This window comes from Lissotriton vulgaris, chromosome 6 (genome assembly GCF_964263255.1).
Source record: "Lissotriton vulgaris chromosome 6, aLisVul1.2, whole genome shotgun sequence".
NCBI lineage: Eukaryota > Metazoa > Chordata > Amphibia > Caudata > Salamandridae > Lissotriton > Lissotriton vulgaris.
In genome coordinates this window covers 324,496,666-324,504,100 of record NC_141694.1, presented here as the reverse complement: position 1 = coordinate 324,504,100, position 7,435 = coordinate 324,496,666, and the positions used below count along the sequence as shown (strand labels likewise).

Here is a 7,435-nt window from a genome sequence, read left to right as displayed (position 1 = left end):
TGATCAGACAAACTTTCCTAGTGCACTTTAAAGCCTGAGCAATTTTGCTTAATGTCTATACTTTGAGCCTTTATTATAAGTATTGCTGGAATTGACACGTTTCATAATTGTGTTGTATTTTTTAACTGAATTTTAAAACTTGTATTTAATAAATAAACTTTAAAAAAACGACACTGCGTAACTGTAACTTTGTATGATTTTTTTATATTCAGTGTAAAAATTGCTCTAAACATATATAAATGAAATCTACCACAGTTACTAGAAAAGGTTTGGGCATTTTACCATCACACTTACCTCTGGTCCCTTAGGGGGTCATTCAGTACTGCAGGACTGAATGGAACATAAAAGTAAACTTTATATTGCATTATGAAATATACAGTATATTCTCCATAGGTAGTGATGATAATGCATTTATAATGTGAGCTTTTATGTTTAGATTATTTTTAAATTCATTTCCTCCCCTCACTCCCTAAAAGTTCCTGCTGGATCTGTCAAAGTGCTGATAATGCAGAAATCATTCCGAAAGGCGCCTGTAGTGGTTGTCTACTATCAGGCACCAGGCTTCAGGAAGCCAACGAGAAAGAGGATCTGTTAATGTCAGGCAACAACAGTTCCCAATCCGAGTGGCCAGTTATAATTCCCGTTGGCCTCCTGCCACACATTACCACCTGGACCAGTAATTGCGAAGAAGGGAAAATAACAGATTATATGTTTGCAAAGCACTCACTACCTACCATTTAAATCTCACACCTCTAAAACAGAGTATCCAATTGCCTCTAGGTGCTCCCTGTTCACACAGTCCTGATGAAGACCCCATGGTAAGGCTTGATTCACCTTGACCTTTTAAGGGGTCGAAACGTTGACTATACTACTGCACAAGCCCAACTACAAATTCATTACCTCCTCGTTAGTCTTCCTCGCCACATGATTTACATAGTGAGCTTTAGCTCCACAACAGAACCCTCCAAAGCAAAAGAAAACACCTCCCACCCCCTCCCAACATGGCCGACCAGTCCCACCTGACCTCTATAAGAGGCGGACCGGCCCAACCAACAGCCTGTTTTTTTTGTTCTGCGCGATTCTCTCCAGAGGCGCTGTTCAGGTAAGATGGGCCGGCGTGAGCTGGCCCTTGGGGTTTAGGGTGGAGGACCTGCTCTAGCGGTCTCGAGTGCCTTATGCCTAATAAATCCCCCCCCCCCTCTTCCTTCCCCCGGTCCTATGGGGCCGGTTAGGTGCTGCCCTAGCGTGCCAGGGGTTTACAGGGCGGGGGGGGCGGCCGGGGATGTGGGGTGTTTGGTCATTCCCTTGTATCCCCAGGTCGTTACTGATGGGCCCTGGCCACTCTGTGGGCTTTTGGGTCCAGCGCAGCAGACGCCCATCGTGTGAATAACCCCTGGGCTCGAGCTGCTGCCCTGTTACGGTCTGCCTGCAGTTTTTCATTCTCACCGTGTATTCTGCTGCGGTGCGTTTTGTGATTGTATGCAAATTGACGGTTGGGCTGGCTTATCAGGTCAGTTCCGCCTCTCTCTGCTGTGTTTTGTGCAGATGGCGCTCTGCCTTCTCTCCACGGGTGGGGGAAGAGCTGGGATAGCTCAGTCAGCTTGGTTAAAGAGTGTGTAGGTTAATTGCATGCTCTTTTGAACTACAAGCGTGTGCGCTGGCTGCTTAGCCGGCGCTGGGCTTTCACTGCATAGTGCACGACGGGCTGGCCTGGCCTGGGGCGGCGGCGCTTCGGCAGGAGGGGAGTCTCACAGCGTGTGGTTCCCGGCTTCTGAGCTGGGAGTCACTGGAGCTCCGCACATACCCTGCTGTGTGTTAGCGCGTTCATCGATGTCTTTCGAAACGCCTGGTTTCGGTCCCGGGTGCAATGTGGGGCCCCCTGGACAGCTGGCTCAGTCTTACCTCGCATGTCGGCGGGGGCTCCGCGGTCCGGGTCCGGAGGCTCTCCTCGGGATTCTCTGGTGCGCGGCGCTGGGCGCTGCCGCCTCCCTCCGTAAAAGTTGGGCCCCTACGGGCCGCGGCGGTTGGCCGTGCGGGTGTTTGCTCCGAACGCTCCCCGCCCCTCGGGGGCGGGGTTTGATTGCCACCAGGTGCGTCCGATGATTCTGTCATCGGTCTGGCACGGCATTTTCCGGCAGGTTTGGACGCAGCATGCACGGCGCGGCTCGATCCTCGGTGAAGGCTTTTTCCAACCAGGGAGCTATGGCTCAAAGGTAAGGCTTGTGCCTTTGGTGGGGACAACCCTCACAGGCCAGGGTTCGAATCCTGCCAGTACTGTAGAAGTGTCCCAAGGTGGGAAGTTTTCAAACAGTGATTTTCTTAAAAAGCGCGAGGTCGGTACCGTTTCGCAAAGGTTGTGTGGTGTCCGGCCCCGTATTGGCTGTAGCGTGCAACACAGGGTGTAGTGTTCGTGTTGTTACTGTGGATATTACTATATGCACTTGTATCTTGGCCGGCTTCTCTGTACACCCCCTGGACAGTGAGTCCCATGGCGCAATCGATTGCGCGCGGTACTTGTACTGCAGTTCTTGCACTGAGCCATGCCGAGGTTATGAAGTGGGCTCAATGGTTAGGGCGGCAGACCCTGAGGAAAAGGTCTAGCCCGGGACCAGTGTTCTAGTCCCCGCCTCGGCGGGCCTTGGGCTCAAAAATTCACCGGACCTGATTATTCTCGGCTCTGCGCCTATTCCATTGAGGAAGTCACACTTTGCAACTCCACGGCGCTGTGGATGCCTGGCCTCCGCTTTCGGATCCCTTTGGTCTGTTTTTTTTCCCCTCTGGCGCCCTGGCTCGCCCTGGGCCGTCTGATTGCTCCGGACTCGTGTGGGTTTGGAGGGCGGGGTGGCTGTGCCTTCTGGGCTCCTTGGGGAGGCGGGGGATTCCTTCTGCGCCATCGGTGGGGTCTCCCTGTTTGGCGGCTCTAGCCCTTCTGACCGGACGCGGCGGGGGCCCTGGACCCCTCCTCGCCTCATCTGCCTCTCGCCCAGGGGGTCGTGTGTGTCCCCGGTCCTGGTGTATCGGTGCCTATTCCACTCCTGGTGTCGCGTCCTGCGGCTCTGGGCAATGGCTTGTCTTTTTTCCGCAACGGCCCCCTCCAGGCGTCAGAGGCCTGACCTCCACCTTGGAGGTGTCCGGGGTAGGACGCCTCGGGGAATGGGCCAGGAGGGTGTCCACATCGGCGTTCGTGCGAGCGCCTTGGGCCCTTGCGGATGTGTTGTGTGCTGTGGCGTGTTGCGCTTCGGTGCAGTTCGAGACGGCTCCTGCGCGGGGAGGTCACGCAAGTGCCTGATTCGTTCCGCGTTAAGCGTGACTTTCCCTCTGCCAGCGGCAGTGGTGTTTCTCGGGGTAGGGTCTCTGCGCAGGTCTCCCGACTCCCTTCCTCTGCCTGCGTCCGTTGTGAGGGGCGTTGGGGGGGGGGGGGCTTTGTCGCCTTTCCCACTCGGTTGGCCGCAAGGCTGGCTTGGCCGTCTGGTCTGGCTGCGTCCTTGTCGGCGGTATAGGCGAATGTCCCACTCGGGCTGTCTCCGGTCTTTTCATTTGGGGCCCGCTCCCCCGGGCGCGGCCTTCCTTCGGACTCCCCGTCCGCCTGTGGGTGTGGTCGTCCCGCCCTTGCTGGGGTGGGGCCCTTCGGCCTTTCCACCCGAAGTCAGTCTTCACGGGGTGCTTTCGGGGTTGGCTTCCGGGCCCGAGTGACGGCTCTTCCCGACCCGTCCTGGGACGTGGGCCGTCAGGATGGCCGAATGGTCTAAGGCGCCAGACTCAAGAGAGCTTGATCTTCAGTGATGCTGAGCCTTCTGGTCTCCTTATAAAACTGTCCCGGTCCTTGGGCTCGGGGACCGTGTGGTGACCTGTGGGGCCGGCCTGCGAAGGGGGGGCCCCGCTCTCACTACCTCTCGGCCTCGTTTCTCTTCTTCCCCCGTGGGTGTGGCTTCGCGTCTGGCGGTGTCTCTCACCCGTCGGCTCCCTGACCTATGTACGGTGGTCCCTTCGGTCCTCGTATCGGGCTTGTCCTCCTTCGGGGGGCGTGTACCTGGCCCCGGTACTTCCCTCTTGTTCTTGCAGGGGGGGGGGCGTCCTTTGGCGCCGGGTCGTTGGTGGTCGTTGGGTTCTCCTGCTGTCGCTCAGCTCCTCGTGCTTCGGGGGTTGCTGAATGTCCTCCTGGCCGGCCGTCTTTTTTGCTGTGCTCGCTTCGGCTGCACGTTTACTAGAATTGGATGAGGAGAATGGCTTGGCCCCTGCACACACGATCAATTGCCGGTGCTTCGGGGTGCCCAGGTCTTGGTCTGGTCGGGCGCCCTGGTGGACCCGGGGTCCGACTGGGTGGAGGCGGTTCGACGGAGTCGGATCTAGCCTTCGTTGCCTGGTCTCGCCCTGCCCCGGTGGTGCTTCGGCGCCTGGGGCCTCGGCTCGGTCTGCCTCCGGTGTCTCGGTTCACGGAGGGGGACTCGGCCCTCCTGCCCGGGTTCTACTCCTCCTTCCGGGTCCTTATTGCCTGTCTTTCGCGTGGCCTTTCGGTCTGATGTACGCGTTTCCCCCGTGCCCTGTGAGTTCGCGGGTCCTCGGCGGGATTCGCTTGGGCAGGGCCGGGGTGCTCGACTCGGCAGCGCATGGCCTTGGTTTGGAACGTTACAATAGGAGAGGTGCCTGGCACCCGCGCGTGGTTGCCACGCAAGTCGTGGTACGTTCCTGTTTTTGGTCCCGGCGGGGTCCGCCGCCCCGGGTACCATCTCCTATGGCGAGCTGAGGGTTCGAGCCTCCTGGCCGATCCCGGATCTTCCCGTACCGTGGTTGGGTCCCCCGCTCTCGGCGTCGGTGTTGTGCCGGCTAATGTCGGCTGGCCGGCCTCCTTCTGCGGGCCCGGTTCTTGTGCGGAGGACGCGGCTTGCTCAGGGGTTGTGGCTTTTGCTGCTGGGTTCCCGCAGGTCTTCCACGTTCTCTGCCTGTGCCCGGCGCTGGGCGTCCTTCTCGCGTTGGCGCGGTCGGCTTGGTGCTGTCCCCGCATCCGTGGTCCCCTTGCGGGTCTTGGTTTCCGGTCTGAGGGTTTTCCTGGGGCGTGGCCCCTTCTTCCCTGTGGGCCCGGTGGGCGGCCTTGCGGGCCTTCCGCAGTCCGGTGTTCGAGGGCCTGGTTTCCCGGGTGGCTCGATTGGCTCCGATGCTGTTTATCCTTCGCCCTCGGACGCTCTGCCGGTCTCCCCCTTGGGTGCTCGCTTCGGCGGCACATATACTGATTTTGGGACGTTACGGAGATGATTTGCAGGGCCCCTGCGCAGGGGTGACACGCAAATTCGTGATGCGTTCCGTATGAGTTCTCTCTCTCGTTCTACGAGCTCTTCAGGGTCCGCCCTTTGTGCCCCTGGCCTCGGTGGCTTTGCGGTTCCTCACCTTTTCGGTGGTTTTAGGCCTGGTGGCAGTGGTGTCTGCTGGGCGGAGGGGCATGCGGGGGTCGTGCCTCCGCTCCCCTCCCTTCTTGCGGGTGTTGCCGGACCGTTTGTTCCTCCGGCATGTCCCCCTTTTTCCTTCCCGGGGTTCCTTCCCTGGTGTCCCGGGCTCGGGGGGTGTCTTCACCGCCTTTTCCCTGCCGACAAGGTTCCTCTCTTGTCCGTGCTGGTTGTCCGGTGAGCGGTTTTTGGTTTCTCTTAGCCGCCCGTCTTCCCTTTCCCAGTGGGTCGGCCTGTTGGTGTCTTTTGGGTCCGGTTCGTTCGGGCCGCGGACACTCTCTTCCCAGCTTGGTTCGCTGGCTTACTCGGGCTGTCCCCCTTCCTGGGCTTCGCTGGGTTCGGTGGGCCCGGCGGGGGTCCAGGGTCGGTCCGCGGGGTGTGGCTCTGTTCCCTGGGCCCCCTTCATGGATGTCTCCTCTGTGGAGTTTTATCGGGCTTCGGCGTGGTCGTCCCCCGCCTTGTTCGTGGGTCTCTGGCAGTCCCGGGGGGGGACTTCGCTGGGGCCGTTCTGAGTACTGGAGCTGCGACTCCTGGTTGGCCTTCTTTTCCTGGAGGTCTTGATTTCAGGTTTCCTGTGATCCCTGTTTTCTTTTCATTTATGCTACATCAACCTTGTGTTGGTTTCTCTGCATCACCGGGTGGTGTTGTTCTTATGGTGGTCAATGAAGCCTTGTTGGCTTGGGTATTTGCTCACTATGTAAATCATGTGGCGAGGAAGACTAACGAGGAGGTAATGCCCCGGTTACTTACCGGTAATCTTCATTACTCCGAGTATAGTCTTCCTCGCCACATGAGTTCCCTCCCCCCCTCCCTGTCTGGCTATCGGCTTCATTGTTTGCTTGGTAGATCAGGCTGTTGGTTGGGCCGGTCCGCCTCTTATAGAGGTCAGGTGGGACTGGTCGGCCATGTTGGGAGGGGGTGGGAGGTGTTTTCTTTTGCTTTGGAGGGTTCTGTTGTGGAGCTAAAGCTCACTATGTAAATCATGTGGCGAGGAAGACTATACTCGGAGTAATGAAGATTACCGGTAAGTAACCGGGGCATTATCAGTGTCTATGCAATGCAATGTGGTATCACTGGAACAATTGACCTGTGTTAGGCCAGATTGGTCCTACTATGTGAATCGGGTGTATATATGTCACATCACCTTTCCCTTGTCCACTACCTTCACTTACTCACTTTTACCTCAAACACCCCATCCTTTCCTTTCCCAACGCCAGAGCACCGAAAAATACTTGAATTAGCATTAGATAAAAGAGCAACTGCGTTGCCGAAACTGAAGGGAATATTTGCTTTGAAAATAAATTGCATTCACTGCAGTCTATGCTACATTGGTATTGGAATGCCGTGTTCTATGTTTTTGAAATTTTTTTGCTACTGTGACCAATTGTTCATTGTACTGCTATCTAAACTTGCCAGGAATATGCTTGCAATACCAAAATAAAACTAAACATACCATTGGACATTTCATATAGTGTATCGTTGTGTTAAAGTTCCAATCTAGCTGCCACTTTTAGAAGCAACTTGTTTAGCATCTTGGAGTGGTAAAAACAATGACATACTATGCACCCTACCTTACCAAGGTAGTCACTGATAAATCATTACACTGGACCGCCGTCTTCGCTTGCTAAAACGTATCGTGTGTTGCTGCTGTAGTTATGGTATGTTATCGCGTATTTGTAAAGCGAGCAGCTACTCAATAGAGTGTCGCGCCGGTAGCGGAAGCAAGGCGGTAGTGGGAAGGAAAGAGCCAACTCACAAGGGGAAAGGAAAAAAGATTACTGCTGAAACAGCCATGTTTTGAGTAGTTTCCTGAAAAGCCAGATGTCAGACAGTTACCTGATTGCAGTGGGGAGTTTATTCCACAAGTGTGCTGCCTGGACTTGAAAGGAGCGACCTCCTCTGCAGGAGCGAGCGAATTTAGGCACGCTCATCATATGTTGATGGGATGATCTTAAAACTCTGCCAGGTATGTAAAAGCTCACTCTTTTCCTAAAGTA

General features: G+C 56.2%; 1 non-coding gene across 1 annotated transcript; it reads left to right on the top strand.

Annotated features, from left to right (window-relative positions):
- Positions 1-5,200: 5,200 nt before the first annotated feature.
- LOC147707306 (U6 spliceosomal RNA) lies at positions 5,201-5,307 on the top strand. Its single transcript, XR_015296922.1, has one exon. It is a non-coding gene; the product is annotated as a U6 spliceosomal RNA (small nuclear RNA).
- The last annotated feature ends 2,128 nt before the right edge of the window (positions 5,308-7,435 follow it).